The sequence below is a fragment of the Epinephelus lanceolatus genome, chromosome 14 (genome assembly GCF_041903045.1).
Source record: "Epinephelus lanceolatus isolate andai-2023 chromosome 14, ASM4190304v1, whole genome shotgun sequence".
In the NCBI taxonomy this organism is placed as follows: domain Eukaryota; kingdom Metazoa; phylum Chordata; class Actinopteri; order Perciformes; family Serranidae; genus Epinephelus; species Epinephelus lanceolatus.
In genome coordinates, this window is record NC_135747.1 from 43,826,506 (window position 1) to 43,847,646 (window position 21,141).

At 44.5% G+C, this 21,141-nt stretch overlaps 1 protein-coding gene across 2 annotated transcripts in view; it reads right to left on the reverse strand.

Annotated features, from left to right (window-relative positions):
* arhgef49 (Rho guanine nucleotide exchange factor 49) overlaps window positions 1–21,141 on the reverse strand; it is an 88,192-nt gene that overhangs the window by 54,624 nt on the left and 12,427 nt on the right. The window contains exon 2 of one of the 2 annotated variants that reach the window (XM_033612991.2): window positions 20,009–20,072. The gene's annotated coding sequence lies outside the window, so the exon portion shown is untranslated. Of the gene's footprint in view, window positions 1–6,562; window positions 6,701–20,008; window positions 20,073–21,141 lie in introns of those variants that run through there. The other variant, XM_033613001.2, reaches the window with a different exon arrangement.

Below are 21,141 nucleotides of genomic sequence, written 5' to 3' on the forward strand. Positions count from 1 at the left end.
TTTGGCACATGTGCAACCCATGCTGTAAAGACAAGCAGCAGCACAGTTGCCTGAATTCAATAGTCTGCTGATTTAAATCAGGAACTATGTGATCAAAACACGAGTAAAGAACTTAACTGATCAGATCTACTTTCAGTACTTTACAGATTTTGATTCTCTGTGGTGAGAACAGATTTCTGTTAAAACCAAAGAGTTTGAAGGTTTTTAATCTTCTCGAGCAGCATTTATGCACATCTCCAAACAAGGAACCTGTCAGTCTCTAAACTCTACAACATGGAGAAGAAGAAGACAAAAAAAGACGACAAAGAAAAGACAAAGAGGAAGAATAAGAAGAGATGCTTCCCCTGACATCAGGGAAGCCTCACGTTGCTCTCACACTGTCCATCTGTCCTCTCTGAGCCGTCAAAACCCTCTACGCTCTGAAAATCAAACTTGACATCCCGCACTGGGCGCCACTTTATATTCTGCCCCACACCGTACAGAAGAAAGATGCTCCAACAGCAGCTGACATGTTTCTGCAGGCAAAACAATTGTTGCTATTAGAATTCTTAATTTGGACTGGAACATACCGACAGACAAACTGAAGTGCCGTTTCATTGGACACAGAGGCTGCTGAGGAGCCGGCCGCACTGGAATGGATCTTTTTATTAACGGCAGATGGAAATTCCTAATTACTAACGGCGGGAGGCCTTTTGGTCGTCCTAACCGGTGGGCACAGAGAGATGATTAGCCTCGCCTGAACTTTCTAAAGCCCTGAATCCAGACCTCTCCCCTCCCACCCCCCTGCATCAACATCACTATGCAAACCTGCCTGTGTCAACTCAATTTATTTTCCAATTTCCCGCAGGGTGAAAGAGTGGCTCTCACTCTCCGTCCCTGTCTGCCATCTATCACTCTACAACTCTCTATCTCCTCCTCCTCTTTCTCTCTGTCACTCCCTGCGTCCCCTCCTCTCCGCTCTTATTGTCTGCTGTTGTCTTCCTCCTCCACGTGACGGACAGGTGACCCACAGGAGGCAGACAGGAGGAAACTATTTATAGTTTGTGTTAGAGATGAAACAATCAGCGGATTAATTGAATAACAGATCGACTAAATTAAGCAGACGACAATCTAAATACAGACGATGAAGCTGTTAAAGAAATCAATATGTTTATTTAAACAAAGAATTAAATGACTGATGGGAAACTGCTCTCAGTCTGGAGCTTCTGCTTGTTCGTCTCTTGCAGCTTAGAGTTTGTTTTTAAAGGTACATTTACAGTTTGCTTCAGTCTCAGCTCTCGTCACTGCAGCTCATTGTACCCTGCACCACTGCCTGTCCACCGAACAGCACGCTGACACTTTGTGACCAGCTGCTGAGGAAAGGGAAACATTTAATAGTAGACTAAAAATAATAATAATGACTTTATTTGTGAAGCTTCTACAAAAACAGAGTGAAGCAGAGGCAGGACACACCCCAGGGCAGTAAAACAGCAGAAAGCTAAATAAGGCCGAGCAAGACCAAACTGAGGTGAGATTAAAACAAGAAGACAGAAAACACAACAACACAGTACAGAGAGGAGAGATGACGATGATTAAAGACAAGGACAGTAAACAAAAAAATATAAGTACAATAAAAAGAATAAAAGCAATAAACACAACAAAAACAAGACAAGACAACAGCACAGAACAGCAAGTCCATAAAGACGTGATGGTTTAGCAGCCACTGAGATATTTTCCTCAACAGTTGGTGGAGACCAAACCAGAGCTGAACAGAGAGTGAATGCTGGACTTACATGTATTCAGGTGGACACAAACAGGACTCTGAATAAATTCAAAATCCAGCTCCGAGCCGGGATTTTCCCTGGGTTTGTTCGAGACCAAGGTGGCAAAGGCCTGTGGCGGGGGGCATCTTGACAGCTGTACTTTTAGATACCCCCCCCCCCCTCTATTAAATATGAAAGGAGGCCCCCACATGCTTGAGCTTTACACTGCTGACTTGTATCATCAGAACAGACATGTCCTGTGATTTTCAGCCTCCTATGACTATATTTACTCTTTACAGCAGGCACATCCTGACAGTTGAGAATATTACTGTCAGGTATTGTCCCCCTCTATTAAATATGAAAGGAGGCTGGAAATCACAGGACATGTCTGTTCTGATGATACAAGTCAGCGGTCCGGAAATGTGCGTTTCTCTTCTATAATACACATTCTACATCTCAGAGGCGACGTCTTTCCACATATGGGCTTCCTTCGCCTTTCAAATGGAGCAGAGCTCCATGGGAAACAGTAGGAGAGACACAGCCCGAGGGGGAACCGGGATCTGACACAACACGAGAAGCAGGTCTGTGGAGCTGTGCGCCGGATGAAAAAACAAGCGCATCGCACCGAATGTGCGTCGCTACGGCGTCACTTTCACTAAATCTTGTAACTTCCTTATCATACTAAAATGTTAACAGCCAAAATCTTATATTAAAATGAAACTTTCACATTAAAGGGGCAAGGGATTGGCACAGCAACAGAAAAATGTATTTTAAATGAACAAAATATAGCTGCTAATACAGCTATTAGCTACACAGCTTGTATTAGCTCCTAAGTGTCTTAAACGAAAACGGAAAACCTAGTCGCCGTTTAGGAGGACAGATACAGCTCAAATGTCCCGTATACGACGAGAGTTACACATTATGACAATCTTAGTAAAACCGAAGTCCCTCACACAATAACTGACGTTTGCATGGCATAACTTGCATTGGCTGTAAAGGATGACGGTCACTGAGATGAGCAGCAGATTTGTAGTGTTGCTACCCTTCGCAGCAACTTTCTTTCTGCACTTTCTGCACACAGGATAGTTGTCCTCCACCAGCTGTCCCTCGGCATTCTTCAGAAACCCAAAGTACACCCAGACCTCAGACTTTGTGCATTTAGTTGGGGGAGAAATGTCCTGAGTGCCGCTATCACCACCTTCCGCCATGTTTTCATTCTTTGTGTTTACACATGCTACGCATTCATGCAGCACCTGCATCGCGAGACTTGAATGAGGCTGTTGTTACATATCCTGATAATCCACTGCGATAATACAATTAATTTAAACATAAACGGTAATTCTTACTGTGTAAAAATTAACCGAAATTTAGCGTAATATTGGTAATCGTTACATCCCTACTGTGTACTAGATGTGTTAAGTCACCAGACCTTGAAGCCAATTTGACCAAGTGGCCAAACTGTGTAACTACAACTTACAGGTCAGTCACATGACATGATGCCATTTAGCCCAATATTTCAGAGTATTTCTTTTTTTCGATATGACAAATTATTAAAACAATATATAATCATTAATTAAAGAAGACAGAATTGTAACAAAATCAGTGATTTAGTTTCATATGTTCCTTCAAATCTCCAGTAAAACCTAAAGAAAAATGATGATGTCATTTCTTTAGTGAACAACAACAGTAACTCACAGTGAGTTTCAGATTCTGTTACAATATTAATAGTTCAGCTAATTACACATTTAAAGACTGTCCCAAGGGATATATATATATATATATATATATATGTATAAATCATCTCTGATCATCAGGCTGTAACCTGCGACAGGCTGTTATGAGACAGAATCACTATGCTGCTGCCAGAGGAGCCGCTGACTGAGTTCCCTCCCTTTATTCCACACTACTGAGGCTCCTCCTCTTTTTGGAACCAACAGAGTCCATCATCATTTCACTTTCAGACATGCTTGTTGTTGCCGTGGGTAACAGTGTGACATCAGTGTCAACAAGTCGAAGTATGCAAGTATCACGATATGAATTTTTCATATCATATTAAAAATCACACAGGTATTATCGTGATATTGAGATGATGATAGTCATGGCACTATCCTGGGTGGAAACACAGTGACAGGATGCTAAAGGACACCCAGTATGTTGTTTACTGGTCTGTAATGGTCTGGAGGGTCCTTTCCTTCCACCTCCCAGTGACAAAGTCAGCTCAGCGTCACTTCAGAAACACTGATAGGATTCACATGAAATGTTCAAACAAATCTCTGGTTCGCAGAAATGTACAGTGCAAACATTTATTCTTCTGCTGATGAGGCTGACAATGTAGTGTGCTGTTGTTAAATGCAGAGCCCTTATAAGAGTCAAATATGTCATGTCACTCAGCAGACATTGATCGTATTTAATATGTGTGCACACTGGGTGGCGCTGTGTTAATATTTTGAGATTAGCGTATAAATGTAGGAAGGAAACTGTGCTGTCAGGTGTTCGACCCTGGAGGGGCAAATGGTTTTTGTCCACTGTGGCGCGCAACAGTGTTCAACATGCTGACAGGTGTGTGTTCAGTTTTGGATTAAAGATGAAGAAATGGACATTTATTAAACCTTACGCATGCTGGTATGAAATAAATATGATGATCCTTCTGCACCTGGAGCCTGCAGGTGATTTTCTGAACACAACACAACAAAGGAAACTGTGGCATCAACAGAAGCAAGCACGTCAGCTAGATCAGGCCGGGTTAAATACCTCAGTAGCTGCAAGTAATAGACTAGCTCCTACACCCATTTAATTTCAATTCATGAAGGATGTTCGCCTTTTTTGGATTCTCAGTCACACAATGGAAAACCAAAGTTTTCTTCATGAATTCATGGAAACAGGTGGGTTACTGACGTACAAATGGTCATTTCATGATGAAGAATTCCTTTGAATTATAGATATCAAACAAATTGTAGTTTTAAAAAAGCAAAGTGAGTAAAAAATATTTAAGCACATCATACTGTAAGGAACAACAAATTGAGCGCAGCGTTAGTTCAGGCTGGATGCGATGTGAAGCTCAGCTCACATCCCAGCTACATCAGCTGATCTTAAACAACCCAATTAGCTGATTGGTGAAGGGAGTCGGCTGATAGATCACATGACTCCTTTCTATGCAACCAATTGGCGAATCTCATTCAGGGCGCCCTATTTACACTGCTCTGACCTGCCTTCACCCCAGCTCCTCCTTTTCATGTTGTGTCTGACTTATCAATGTCATTTCTCTTTGTCACTGATGCTGCTGTGTCCTGTTCCTGGGGGTCTTTGCTGCTGCTCTCCCTGCCTTAGGCTTTCCATGTGGGCACATGGAAGGGCAGAGAGGTTTGCTTTCTTTGTCTTAGGCTTTCTACGTAGGTAAGTGGAAGGACAGAGAGGTGTGCTTTCTTTGTTTTAGGCTTTCTACGTAGGCCAGTGGAAGGGCAGAGAGGTGTGCTTTCTTTGTCGTAGGCTTTCTACGTGGGCCAGTGGAAGGGCAGGGAGGTTTGCTTTCTTTGTCTTAGGCTTTCTACGTATGCGAGTGGAAGGGCAGAGAGGTTTGCTTTCTTTGTCTTAGGCTTTCTACATATGCGAGTGGAAGGGCAGAGAGGTTTGCTTTCTCTGCCTTAGAAGAGACCCCAGAACAGAGCCACACTGCCAAATATAACACTGCAAATGGAAATAAAGTTTTCTTTGACTGACTGAATAAGGATTTTTTTCCATACATCTTCCAAATCATCATTCAGCAATAAAAAATGTGAAATAAATTTCCACTGATATCATCATATTGATTGAAGCTGTCCCACCCAGCCCTGGCTGCACCTCTAGTTTACATAATCAGGCCGGTTGATATTCATGCTGCTCTGAGATCAGCCAACAAACACACAAACACAGGCGGGCCGGCGGTCGGCTGCAGAGGAATACACTATCGACCAACCACGAATTTATCAGCCACAACAATTAATCTTGTAGGAGGCGGGTGGCGACCCTGAGTGTGTGTGTGTGTGTGTGTGTGTGTGTGTGTGTGTCTAAGTGAGCCTCTGAGAGAGAAATGGGGCGAGACCACAGGATAATATTGAAGATATCTTCCGCGCTGATCGTCCCTGATACACACTCACACACAGGCAGACGGACCACATACAGATTTCAGAGGGTCAGCCAGGCATGAGGAGACGCTCCTCACATTCCCTCCACCTGCAGATCATATAACACTCAGAGACGGCTCAACATCTAGGGCTGGATCTGTCTTTCCTTTCTCCTAGGAGAGCCTTTCACCCTCTGAGTGATATCTGCAGGTCAAACATGCAAACAGGCGTTAAAATGCCTGATATGAGGCTCTGAATAAGCAAACAGAGGGTTGTAAAAAGCTGAGCTGTCAGAAGAGAAAAAAGAGCTACCTGTGTCCATGCAAAGCATCACATTACACCTGCTGTCATCCCCTGACTTCCCTCCATACAAGGCAACATGAATTATTGAGCGATCCCGGCTTTGTCAACTACTACACCTCCGATTAAACAGAATAAACAACCTGCGTTCACCATTCATAAAAACAAAAGATCCACGCCGAACCAGGCTGGAGCAGGGAGGATCTGAGTGTGATGATGCCGTTATACAACACAGTGATAAATACATGCAGTCCTGTCACTCACAAAGCCGAGCACATGCTTCCTCTTTATCTCTAGTTTCTCCACCGGCAACAACTGTCTCCACTCTGCAGCTCCTTCCTCCACAGAGGCTCAAACTCCTCGACAGGAGCCAATAATAGACGAACATCCAGAGGAATATCTGCAGGTTTGTGTACTCACCTTTGTTATTGGAGGTGTGTTTGTTGGTCGGTGTGTGTGTTATGAGCTCCGCAGCGCAGCAGGCAGCCTCTCCTCTCCGTCTCGCTCCCACTGCGAGCTGGAGTAGAGTGTGTGTGAGAGTGTGTGTGTATGTGAGCCCTCTCACTGGCTATTGTTACAGGGGAAGGGAGCCAAACTGAGCATGCTCCAACGTGAACAGCCCTTGTGGTTGGCATGGAAACCAGAAAGCGGCTGTCGCACTCGAGTTGTGAGGTGCTTTCTGTTGCAGACACACACAGGGCAGAGTGCAGGCAGGTGCTGCTGCTACTGCTGGCGTGTCGTCACCGGCCACGTTTGGAGGTCTTGATTAATCCTTAATTCTCTTTGGTTTCACTCTCGTCAGTCGGGACGAGGTGACAGCTGCTCTGACAGACCAGCGACCTGGATCACATTCAGGAGTTCACACAGTGTCCTGGATAAAAACTAATCCACCACAGTCCAGAGCTTTCAGTAACACACCTGATGTGTCACCTGGAGGATCCCAAAATGTGACAGAGACTCTGGAGCGTCCTGACGTGATCACATGACACATCATCTCTCTAGGGACAAACTGTGACGAACCTCACGTACAGAGATACTGTGTCTAAATAAATGATTTGAAGTTCTTTAATTATCTTTCCTGTTATGCTGTCATTAATACGTCAACTGCAGAGAGATGATGGGAAATAAGCAGAGATGCTTTAACCTCAACAAAGTACTTATTCTCTTAGAATCAAAGGTACTAACTAGAACCATATAGGGTACGTCAGTTTGTCCCCAGTGGACGACTCTTTTTGGTTCCTGGTAGAAACTTTGTGAAAGGTTCCACCTAAAAAAAAAAACTACAAGAGGATCTACAGAGAACCCTTCTGTGGTGTAACAGTCTTACCCACAACATTCTTGAAGTCTCTATCTAGAACCTTTCCACCTTCTAAAGGCCAAAATACACCGGCAGCGAACACCACGTGTAAAAAAAACACCCCTACTATTTTCAATGCAAACCCCACACTGGCACTAACATCTCCTAAAAGGCTCCTAAAGGCTGATGGGGTCCAACATGACCAACAACGTTCATAGTTCACAGTCATGTTTTAAGCGGGAGGAGATTTTGTGAAATCATAATAATTACAGGCCTTTACTTTTTCAATAGTGCAGAAGGGTTGGAAACCCAAAAAAAAAATCAGCAGACTGTGTGGTGTTGTATTGGCTGAAAAATGGTATCAATATATTTATTATGACAGAACACAAGTAAAATAAATCGATGAAGGGGCTTTCAGAAACATCTGCCTCGAAAATTTTTGAATATCTCAGGGTGAAGATCTTTGAACAGCCGTGTTTTCAACAATCACTGAACAACTCTTTCTTCCAGAAAGGGTTCTTTGGATTAAAAACGATTCCTTAAGGAACCCTTATGGCCCTTTGGTCATGGCTCTAAAACGGTGGTCTTACGTCGCACTGTCAAACAGGTTCAAGGACGGCCGTTGTCAACGTCTTGCGACCAAAGATAACCTGAGATAAAATTCTGATGGTGTCAGAAATTTAGGATGACCATCTTACAGTGTGACAGCTGCTACGACCTACGTCTACTCATCAACCAATAGAAGTGCAGCAGGAAATGACGCAATGGTCACCGCGACACCGGCGCTAAACCCAAACAAATGATCGCTTGCCATGGAGGTAAAATGAACTAAAAGAAGTGTGTGGAAAGTTTGGTGGAGCTGCTATCATGACCGCCAGAAAAAAGACACTGCATGGAAGGAAACTGCAGAGGAACTGCAACTTCCAGGTGAGCAAGCTACCTATGGTGGCGCAGATGGATGGCGTACGCTGATGCGGTGCAGACTGACATATGTCGCAACCTGCGATTCAGTAATTAACGGCCATCGTACAATCTGCACACATCAAACTTGACGTCGTACCAAAGTTTATTAGATCCACGTCTCACAGTGTGTCATGCAATGGTCTTACAAGACTGCTAAAATCGCACAGTGTATAGAGGGCATAAGTCTTACAAGGAAGCCTTGCAACCCGATCTCACTCCGAAGTCGTCGAAATCTGATGCTTGGTCAGTGAGTTCTGTCACACACCAACGAAAAAGCCACCATTTCATGTCAGAATGATATGTGGCCGGTCGGTGTTACTGTTTAACAGGATCTGGCGGCATTGTGGAGAAACACAGCGGGACAACAACGAATGTCAACACGAAAGAAGTCCAAGTTGGGCAGGTGGGAGGGGTGGCGGATGGTTCCAACTTTCACCCAGGAGGCCGGTGTTCACTTCCTGTAAGACTGTAAAACCAAATCCTGTTCTTTTTTCCTAAACCCAACCATGTGTGTTTCTTGTTAAAGGAAAAAAAAAGTCATTCTGCGGTGTTGTACCAACGTAGTGCTTTTATTTTGAAAGAGACTGTATGCAAACTGTACACTTCCTGTGAAAACAGAAGTGTATTTTGAAAACAGACAATGCATGTAACAGGCTGAAGTTGACACGGCGTCCCAGAACGTCAACAACCAACACACCCAGGGTACCTTGGACGTCATATGTGGACGTGGAAAGTCCATGACCAAACGTGGACATGTGACGAGGTCACAGTGAGGATGAGTTGACCCTTGACGAACCCTTGTGTTAAAAAAAAAGGTTCTTCAGAAGCAAATGCTTCTGGGTAGAAACTCAGCCCTTCAGGGGGAACTCTTTTGGAACCCTTATGTCTAAAAGTGTATATAAAACCATGATCAATCCCCAGCGTAAGCAAGTTGTTGTCGGCCACATCATTAACAGTTTTATTTTTGAAATAGTTTAAAAAGGCACAAATAAACGATGTCATCCTGTCGACTGAAGCATCGGATCACAGAACACTGGAGGTCACCAACAGTCGATGTACTCTGTTTAATTTGGAGAATCTGTTGTGGACATCATCACATATTAATGCTGAGATGAAACTAAAATAAATGTGTCCATATTAAACCACTGACCTTTATCTACATCACAGATATGAGTGTTATTACCTGTGAAGGGCAGAATTATTCATCAGGACGCCGCATTAGAGGAAAAATGTGATTGACACTGATCAATACATTTCCTCCACCGATCATGAATAATGAAAATGAACGGAGCGCTTGGCTTCTCTTTTCACCAGGCTGGTTTTAATACGAAGTCTCTCCTGAATCTCAATAAAATCCCATTTTCCTCATTGAAATGCACATTCATTTACGCAGCTGGATGCTCAGAGTCTAATCAGATCTTCTGCTCGGTCGGACGAACATGTGTCGTCAGAATGAACCATTTCAGCAGGCATCAAACACGAGGTATGAACGTTGCGTAAGTGCCTCGCAGAACGACGCTCAGATATTTGTCCCCTGCTGCAGTGTGTTGGTGTGTGCTATTTGTTGGGCATATGTAGAGGGTCTCCAGGGGCATCCAACAGCCCTGACTTCCTGTGGGAATAACAGTCACGAAAGGCACCATGCGGGCATTAGCCAGACGGCTCGTGGTGTGTTTGTGTCCATGTAACAAGAGCACAAACAGAGCTGTGGATTGCTGTCAAACAGAGACAAAGCTTTAAGAGAAAACATGGGTCACTTCCAGCTCCATCTTTCTGCCAATATAACACTGGAGCCTTCTTTTGTTCCCTCCATCCTTACATGCCAAAAACACCACTTTCTTCACTCTGCTTATTTTGATCTGACTCCATCATCCACCGCGAACAGAGAGAGATATCAGCTGTTGGTGGAGCCATTATCGGCGCTCAGCTCAGCCCTTCATTGTGGAGAGTGTGTTCACTAAGTACCTGCTGCTCTGCATCTCAAGGCTACCTGCCATCACCACAGACACACTCAAACGTTCACGGCTGTTTCGCCAATATTTAGCTGCTCTGTCACACATCCAACGATCAATACAGCGACCGCAGGAGGCCATTGATCAGACGGTGGAGGCGGAGGTCTGTGTGTTTTTGGTGAGTATACATTATGTCATCACTGCCAACCTGATGAGGTTTAAATTCACGTTTATATTCATTAATAACCATTTAAATTCTGCAGTGACAGGCGGTAATATGACTGCAGGTGCTGCTCAGGTTAGAAACTGACAGGCGCCACATGCAAATAACCACATGACAGACCTCTGACATCACAGCCAGCCGCCAGAAGAAAACGTTTCTGCAAACCATAAATACGTTTGTACATATTATACATGTGATATCAGCGTTTCCAAAGTGACAAAAGAGCTGACTTTGTCATCTGGAGGTGGAGGAGACGGTGGATCATGTGACACCCAGGCGAGACGGCTTCCAAGCTGCAGACCACCACAGACGACCGCTGAGACCAACAAACAACAAAACAGGACGTCTTTTAGTGACCCATTCATGTGTTTTATTGGGATAGTGCCTTCAAATGTGGTGGAATTTTACTGAGACTTTCCTCTGGGATACTGCCACAAACTGCAGCTATTTTAAGATCTTTCCCAAACCATAACCAGGTGGTTTTTGGAGGGGATGGTGGATGGCATGTCACCTACAGGTGAGACACCTGTAGACCAAAACATTATCTTTTCCTAACCATCCATAACTAAGCTGTTTCTGAACCCAAACCTAGCCACATGTCAACCACAGAGAGAAGTTCATTCTTGAGACCAAGTGAACGTTTGTGTCAAATCTGAAGAGGCGTTCTTGAGATATCATGTTCACACTGATGGGACATATGTATGTAAAGATGGACGAACAACCTGAAAACATAATGCCTCTGGCCACGGTAATCGCCAGCACAGAGGCATACAAAAGATGTGGGTAGATTTGGGGGTGTGTTATGCCCCAGTCAAGGGTGTTGGAGCGTAACATAAAAAGTAAGACAGAGAGCATATAGTGAACAACAGGGAGCAATTTATTGCTGATACAGTGGATCTGAGAGTTGATCACAGAAGAAAATGGTTTTCTGTCAAACACAGGTGCAACATGAAGCGAGGACTTCAGGGTGACACATGGCCAAAATAACAAACAAAACCCACCAATTTTCCCTCAGAGTGCTGCCCAGGCCTTACAAGCAAAAGAAGCAAACAAAAATACGATGCTCGTCCTGACTCCCTGAACTCAACAAAAACAGGAGAAGAAAAGGTTACAACAAAAATGGAAGTTCACCCCTACGGTTTTGTGCGAAGTAATGTAAAGTGCTGGGCTATTTACAATATATGTACAAGCACAGTTAGCACAGAGCTGGGCTAGTGTAAAGCTAACACACACACAAAGAGACTAAACAACAAACAATACGACCGGGTGCTAACAACGGCCCACTCGGCGTTAGGGACACAGCATTTCATTGATCGCAAGGCCGACGAGGAGAGCGACCAGCTGGCAGCATCAAACCTCGGCATGTTAGTGGTTCTGTTTGTTCTCCTGGTTCTGACTCACCTGCGAAAACGTTGCTGAAATATGATGGTTTTAATCCTCTGGTATTAAAGTTTATTATTTCCCACCTGGCAGCCCTGCTTGTCACATTATTCATGGTCATAATAAGTATGTAGTTTCTGGGTGGATGTCCTGATGTGATGTGCTGTGGCTTGTGCAGACTGTGTTCTTGTCATTTCTGGTTTATTCCTGCAGAAGCCAATAAAGAGAAGCCTTTACTGTGGGTTTATGTGTGTGTGTGTGTGTGTGTGTGTGTGTGTGTGTGTGTTAATGTCCAGTTCGACCCTGTTCTGTCATCAGACCCACACTGAGATCTGGGCGGTACTGACACCGAGGGTTCGAGATGAGATGTATCCAGTGCCCCGCTCCGCCGGGCGACACACGCTTAGATAATTTATGAGGGCTCCTCCATTGGTTCAATAATTCATAGCGCACTCGCTCTGCTGTTGGTGAGTCACGGACGAGCCTTTTACTGAGAGAAGTCGAGGGAGCCACAGAGTGAGACACATTTGTGGGGGGCAAACTCAATAACAACTTGCCACACCATAACTTTCTGAGGCTCGCTAAATTTAGCACCGCTTCCGTGACTCAGGGGAGGAGCCGCACAAGAAGATGGAGGAGGGTGAGCCAGCTTTTAGTGTGGAGTAAGTAACCCTGAGAGCCAGAGAGCGTGAAGCATGGAGGGGTCTCCTGAACAGCAGGAAGTAAAGACAGGACCAGCTTCAGTCATATCATTAGTCCACGTTATTACAGCCACACACAGGAGGCCTGATAGAGTGTGTGTTCACATCACACTGGCCTCACTGCTGCACAATGGCTCTCACTGTTAGCTCTCCTGGGGACCAACAATGCATTGTTGTTGACCCCCTTGGCGAGCTGGGAGTGTTTACACGTCGTGGGGGGAGGACTGCATTAACACAGGACGTCGTAAATATTGTCCTTTGCCAGTGTGTTTATGTGGCGCTTGATTGCTTGGCAACCACAGGGGCATTGTGGGGCACAGCGCCGTCCTTTGATGACTGACAGTCAATAGAGTGATGGATGGCTGGGTGGAGGTTGATGGAGGGCACAATGCACAAAGGAACACAGTGACACACATACAGGAAACTGCCACAGGCTTGACACACTGAACTATATTTAAATCACTAACTGGGTCTTTGTCTGCCGGCGTTTAAGGTAAACCTGCGTGAGTCTGTTCACAGTGAGAGCTACATGTTCTGTGCTATTATTCCCCTTTTATGCCCATACATCACCCATGGTGCAGAGGTCACATTACAAGCATTACATTGCCCATCTTGTTTGGAACATTACACAAGTAATATTAAGAGAATACTTCACCCACACAATGACCAGTTGTATGTCAGTTATTCACCCTAATGACTTGAATTCGTAAAGAAAACGGTTTTCCTCACACGACTCTACGCTGAACGAAGAATCCAAGAAAGGTAAATACTCTTCATGAATGGGCACCACATTTAAAAACAACCACAACAAAACTCTCTCAAACATTTCCTTACAAACTGCCACAAAGCCCGTGCAGGATAAACCAAGTCGCATCTCTCTAGTTGTTTGCTCAGTACTTCCCAAACAGTACAAACATGCCAATGCAGGACCCAGTAGCATGCCTGTGCGTGCTACTCAACAGTGCACGAGACCGCTCATATGCACGTCCCAGAGTCCTGCACCGGGTCAGGTACCCAAAGGGTAATCCACAAAAAGCTGTGTAACAGGTAAAAATATGTTTATGTATAAAATGACAAGTAAAATTGACCATGTACATAACCACGTGTGTGTGTTTTGGCTAAATGTAACCACGTGTGTGTGTTTTGGCTAAATGTAACCACGTGTGTGTGTTTTGGCTAAATGTAACCACGTGTGTGTGTTGTTGTTGAAGGTTCTTGGTTCTCAAATGAATCCTGAAGACTTTGGTGTTTCCCTCAGTTTTCCTCTTGTGAGGTTGACATTAATGATTTTGATTAAAATGTCTCAGCAGCTACTGGATGGATCACCATGAGATCTGATGATATTAATATTTCTTGCAGAATGAGCATCTCTTCGCTGATCATTTGACTTTTCATTTAATTATCCAGCAGAACTCTTGGCGCTGCCATGAGCCTCTAAATGCTAATCTAAAGCTGTATTCAACACCCCTGAGTCTTACAGAGATGCTGCTGTGGCTGTCAACTCTTCTTCTACACTCTCTGTTGTTACAGTAGGATAGTTCTGTGAACACATTGAAGGGACGGCAGGCGGCGGGGGACATGCCCCACATTCCTCAGCAGAAACTGCTGCTTCATTCACTCATGACGTGTGAAGGTATGAGTGTGCACAACACACATCTCTGGGCTTACAGTATCCTAGATATACTCACATCATCTTGGTCGTCTTATCAATTCATCTAACGGTTACTGTTTTGAATTGTAGGTTTAATTTATGAAATGGAGACTTTACATTTTCCCAGATGACAAGGTGACGTCTTGTTTTTTTCCAACCAACAGTTACAAAGATATTCAACTTAGCAACAACAAAGGCCAGGCTTGTGTTTGTAACTGGGCCGATGTGTGCAGGCCGATGTGTGCAGGCTGACGTGCTAACCTCAGCAGCAGCCAAATCAGCTGCCAGTGTTTGTGTGTTTTTATTGATTGGACCAGGCGGCACACTGGAACAGGTGACCCATCTGGAAAAGGGAGAATAAATGGAAAACAGGGCCACACGTAATCATAACGACCCATTAACCTCATCCATTATTTAATTTTCCATCCACTCTCCACAGGTCTGATAGGAGAGAGGCCAACGCAGAACCCTACTAAAGTGGCACCAACACGTCACACGTTATGTAAAGAAACCTCCATGACCCACATTCTGTGCTGTGTTTGTGAATGAGTAGGTGAGCGTACAGTATGTGTGTACACACACACACACACACACACACACACACACTCCCTCCTGAGCCCCGTATTGGCTGATTTAAAGCCCTGTGTGCAGATGGGAGGCTGCTGTCATAATCAGCATGCCTGCAGCTGCGCTGCACACTGAATGAACCCGCCGTCCTAATGGGAAGTCTTGAAATCCAATTTTCCTGTCCATCTATCCGTCTGCACGGCGAACCATACAGCTCCTCTCTGAGCCCGATCGCTTCGACTCCATCTACATGCCTCTCTCATCAGACTGCCCTGATTGCTCTCCTCCAGATGACACCACAGATCCGGTTAGAGCGACTGATGTGGTGCAGGATTATTCTGCCGGTCGCTAATGTTGCTTTTCATCATCATCTCTGACAGAAATATTACAATATACACACTGAACTGGCTCCTCAGCTGAACAGCCAACAGAACATGTTGACATTGTGTGTTTCTGCAAACCACAGATTCACGTGTACGTTTCATATGTATCATATCAACATTTCTGATGTGGTGTAGTATCTGAGCTGAGGTGGAGGGGAGGGTGGATCATGTGTCACCTAGGTGAGACACCTGCCAAGCTGCACTGTTCAAGACCAACAAACTGCCGTTTTTCCAGCAGCTTTTTACCATCCAAAGGTGGCTGTTTTTTAACAAGACATTACTTAGTTTTCTTCAAGGATAGAGCCATGACAACTGGTTGCTTTTCTCCTGAAACACTGCTGCATTTCCAGCCTGGATTGTGCCACCAAAACGGGTATTTTCAGCCAAAATATGATCTTTTCCTAACCGTGACCAACTGGTTTGTGTGCCTAAACTTAACCACACGTTAACCACAGTGTTGTTGAAACAAAGAAACGTTTAGTTTCAATGTATCTGCTCCATAATAATGTCCAAATGTGACATATCTGTGGTTTACAGAAAGGTAATGCCAACATGTATTTGACTGAATCATGACAACAGGTAAATAAAAAAGGTGCTCTTTCTTACAAAGTTAAACAGCTCCATCTCATCTGATGGTGCCACATAACAGCACAGGGTGCCAAGAGGTACCAGCATGCATCTGAACAGGTAAGAGCCAAATAGGAAATTGCCAAGTAAATCTACTGCTCTGCAGAAACACGGCTGGGCTTCACTCGTCTGCCAAATGGACGCCTCTCTTAATATTCAGCCTAAATTAATCGCCTCAGTAGATACAGTAAACACAGGGTTGCTGACACGCCGATGCCTCAGTGCAACATATCTGCAGATGGAGCACTGGACTGGATGTACTGGCAACACCGACTGGATCACATTCAATCTAAGCAAGATTAGCCTCTGAAACACGGACATCAACGTTGTTCCTCTTTTCCCAAAAGGCGGCAGCTCCTACAGACCGTGCTGCGTGGGAGGCAGGAATAGAAACACATTAGCCATCAAAATTAAGCCAGTCTTGATAGTAACAGTCGGAAGCTTGGGCGTACTTCAGAAACATCAGCATTTACACATGAATAGAGGGGGCCGGCTGAGAGCTATTATAATGCAGAATATTCAGACGCTGGGTAGGGCTGTTTGAATCTCAATGACACTGTACTGCAGCGTAACATTATGCAAGATGCAGATGACATAACTGAGAGTCCAAGGAAGGAGCAGGAAACCAACACGGTCGCCGCCCTTTGAATAACGGCATGTTGGAAAGCCATTAGAGGAGACCTTGGGCTATCTGTGGATGAAAAGGCGCAGCCAGCAGTGAAGCTGTCGCCAGAAAAAGGAGCTTCTACTGTTAAATAAATACAAACAGAGAGCGGTGAAGACGCTGTGGGGAAAGCTGCTGTTTATTTACATGAGCAAAAAGTGAAAAGAAACATTTCATTTTAAGGAAAGGAGGTTAAACTGCACGGAGGAAACAACCTGTAAGCCATGGAGAGGGAGTGTGTTCTTATATTTGGAAGTTTAACATCAGCACTATATGAAAAAATGCAGCCCCTCATTCATTTCAATGAGATCATATAAAATAATGGACAAAGCCACTGTGAAGCCTCAGGTTTGACTTTATAGCCGTCGCCATCTTGGATTTTTGGAGCCAGAAGTAACCGTAGTTGGGTTGGTTAGCACGGTGTATTGACTGTACAGCTATGGTTTATTGTGATAATGAGAATTTCAGACAGTAAAGAACAGTCTTAAAACCATGAACGCTGACTCACTTTTTTTTAGGCGACCAGAATGTTAAAATTAACTTTCGTGAACTGAAAACTCACTGAAACAGCGACAGCGACACCAACACTCTGAAACAGAGGGCTATGGCAAAAAATGCATGTCGCGCAAAAACTTTGACCATGGCTCAACGTGTCCGGCAACACAGAGTAGCCCCTTTTACACTGCCAGATTTTCAGTGAATGTTGGGCCGTTTTGCCGGCAAGCTGCGAGTGTTTAGACACACAGAGCCGGATTGGCGAGTTGATCCGAGGTGCCCAATTTTCCGCCTCGTAGGGTAGACATATTGGTGGAACCCTTTTAGTTTAAACAGACCGAGGCGGCCTTCTGCAACAGGAGGAGCTGTTGATGACTTGTGGGAGGAGCTGTTGATGACGCCGCACGTGCGAGCCACTGGCGGTGGATAAACAGGAAACAGCTGATAGCAGGAATTAGCGAGCAGCTAGTAGCAAGAGGGAAACACAAACCTGACAGACACTGTAAAGATGAGCAACTGGGGAGACAAGGAATTGCGCGCCCTCCTTGTCCTCGCAAACGAAGAGGCCATTAACTGTCAGATGACGGGGACGGTGAAGAACGGGCCGACTTACGAGAGAATCGCCGAAGGACTGACCAGCCGCGGCTTCCCTCCCACGTCACTGTTTACGTCACACGCTGAGCTACACGTTTTGTTACTTGCTCACGCCCCCCATTGCCCCGAAAAAGGCACATTCTGTATAAACAAAAGTAGGTAGGCGGCATTTTGCTGCACTCCCCAATTTTGTTTTTATACTGCCAATGCTGAAAAAACACTGATTGGACTTTCCTGCAAATTTGCACAATTCCTGTTTAAGGACTAGTGTTGGCTAATCAAATGAGTGCAAGCACACATTCCAGGTGGATTACTTTGTAGGTATACGGCATAATCCTACTGTCTACATCCTGATTTACAAGATGGAGGATAAAATGATGATCGCCAGGATTAACACATTGTAGCATAAACAAGAGAATTACAAAACTGTCATGATGTACCAATTCTTTGGCTTCTCTGGAGATTAAAAGACCCTAAAATGTGCAACTCCACGTCTGAGCCTCTTATTTTAAGTCTCATTTATGCTACAACACACACACAGCTGTAACCACATCTTAGCAGCAGCTTTTAAAATGCTTTGCTTTTTGGGGAAACGCTGTTGCAGGTCGGTTACTGCGCGGCAAGGTGAAAGCAGCTTCAGAGCGATTTATAAGAATCAGCAAAACAGGAGATGTTGCACTTTTCTCGGAGGAGGGACACCAGGAACCAGACCTGGGAGGAGAGCTCGCCAGCAAGTGTCTGGTTGCCAGGCACTGACCCATGGTGCACTGCCTCACACAGCCAGAATAATCCACATGGGGCATCACCACTCACGGGGATGGACACCAGGGTTAGGTGCATGCAATCATACACTGGCTTGAGTTTCCTGCTGCAAGAAAATGCTGACCACCACAATTTCCAAGGTAAACAAGGTCAAAGACCAAGAGAACATTTCCAGTAAAGCCTTTTCGTTTGTAGCCCAAAATTCTACATTTGTCTCAGATATAATGCGACATACAACACTTCCTTTCAACCATCTTTAGACCCTTGATTTGTACAAAAACAACTCAAAAATACAGAATATATCTGACAGAATAAAAAGAGAAAAGAGGAGAGACCTTTACCAGAGCATCTCCAGGTAATAGAGCTGTTTCAGCACTTTAAGGAGGAGAGAGTCAGCGGAGGAGACAGACAGAGGAGCGGGGGGGAGGAGGAGGAGGGAGGATGTGCAGACCAGCAGATTAATCCACATTTTACCAAAGCGCTGAAGGCGAAGCAGACACGGTGAGTTCAGGCTCTTCAGCCTCTCCAATCAGACAGTTTCCTCTGGGACGCTGCCGATCAACTAACCAAACCTTTTTACTCAACACGCCGATTCAGCTGCTTCAGGATTATCCTTCCTACTGGTGGAAATGTGCTCTGACCTGAATCCTGATCGTCTAAAGGAAGGCTGTGGACATCAACACATGTACACACACCAACACACACACGCAGAAGCTGTCAAACTGTCAGTTGGAGGCGCACAGAGGCTTTCAGTCTCATTAACATTCTGCATCGGGCTTCACATCTCTCACACACACACACACACACACACACACACACACACACACACACACACACACACACACACACACAGGGAGCAATCTCCTCTGAGAGAAATATATTTTGCCGGTAAAATGCCACCGCCTTCACTTTATGGATGGGAAATCTGCGAGAACAACACCTCGCTGTGTGGCTGCTGGTTCTCTGAGAAAAAATGCTCTCAGGCAAAAATCCACTCAGTCAGATGCTATTTTTGTTTTTCTGGGGGTTTCTTTTTTTTCGTTTGTTTTTTGTGGAGCAGGCGCTAATGGTTAATTGCTTCAGGGGCAGCCAATGGGAGGGATTCTGTGAGTGGTTCTTGTTGTCAGACGAGATTAAGAAAAAGCTCCAGTCTGAATCTCCATCAGATAACTCGCTGTGTTGCAGTTTCATAGAGAAAAGATCAGGTGAAAACCAAACGTGTCAGAGAGGCTTTTCTTACCAGCTGATTCTTAGTATTTTACATAAATAAATGAGATCATGCTGTGATAGTTATCAAATGGCCGATGGACCTGCACTTGTGTAGCACCTTTCTAGTCTTCCAACCACTCAAAGCACTTGTTACACTTTGCGTCACATTCACTCACACACTGTTGGCTGAGGCGAACATACATGGTGCCACCTGCTACACAACTTTAAGACACTCACACACCTATGGAACAGCCATCAGGAGCAATTTGGGGTTCAGTATCTTGCTCAAGGACACTTGGACATGTGGAGGAGCTGCAGTTTTACAATATAACTGTGGTGAAGTGTTTAACTATGACATGCAGAAATTAATATAGTGAACAGAAAAACTAGAATCTTACCTTCAAAGCATCAGTGCCCTGTCAGACCGATGGTGCCGTCCTGATGTCGTTCCAGTCTTGATTCCTGAGGAAAAAGAAAAACAAACGTTTTACGTCTCTGTTGAGCGATGTGACGTCCTGAAGCTCCTGTTCTGCTGTTGTTTTATGCACACTGGATAAAAAGCTTTAGTTAACCGTGTGTGTGTACATGTGTGGAGGAAATTAAGATTGAGCACCAAAAACTGAAGACTATAGTTTGAAGACATCAACTGAGAAAGATGGAAAATGTTTATCACCCAGTTTTGTACCTAATTTTATGTTAAGTCTTCATCACTGCTAACGTCATTATTTTTCTGAGGAGGAAGTGAACTGTCATATGTTGCCTATTTTCACTTGAGAACATAGATGAAGTGGGGTTACATTTTAGCGCAACATGAAATGGCGACGTACCCGCTGAGGCAGGTGTTGTCCCAGGGCCCCCATACAAAATGGTGTTCTCGGGGCAACAACAGCTGGTCTCACCCTCATCATCACCACATGTTCAGTTACCTTCCATCTGCAGTCTCCTAAATACATTTATACACACACCAGTTTGTTCAATCTAAAACGTATTAGCACTGTGACAACACACTGTTTTCTAAATAAAGCATGTACATTTAGTTTACACTGTTTGGACATGTTGATATTTGCTTTTGTAAGTTAGTATTCCTTTTGCTTTGTCTTTGAGTTCCCTGAAGTCACTTCCTGGTTGGAGTTGGGCAAAAGCTTGGAGTGAGGGCGGAGCCTGGTTTTATGCAGAAGGCCATCGCATGGACCAAACTAAGAGCGGTGACATCACGGGGGGGATTAAGGGTTTCTATGTGTTAGTCTTAGTTATTGTCTGTTTAGTTCTCCCCTTTGTGTTTAATGTGGTCTGATCAGTCAGTCAGTATATTGCTCCAGTGTCTCAGTCTGTCAGGCTAGTTTTGTTAGTTTTATTTTTCAGTAGTTATATTTTGTTGACCTCTTTTAAGGGTCCTATAACTCCAATTCTCTTCTCTTAAGTCACTCACTTTGGGAAAACAAACCCACCTTTTTTTTAAAAAAAAAAACTTGTTTGGAACTTTAAATGGAATTTGACATAAATTTTCTGGGAACTAAAGTAAAGCTGGGGT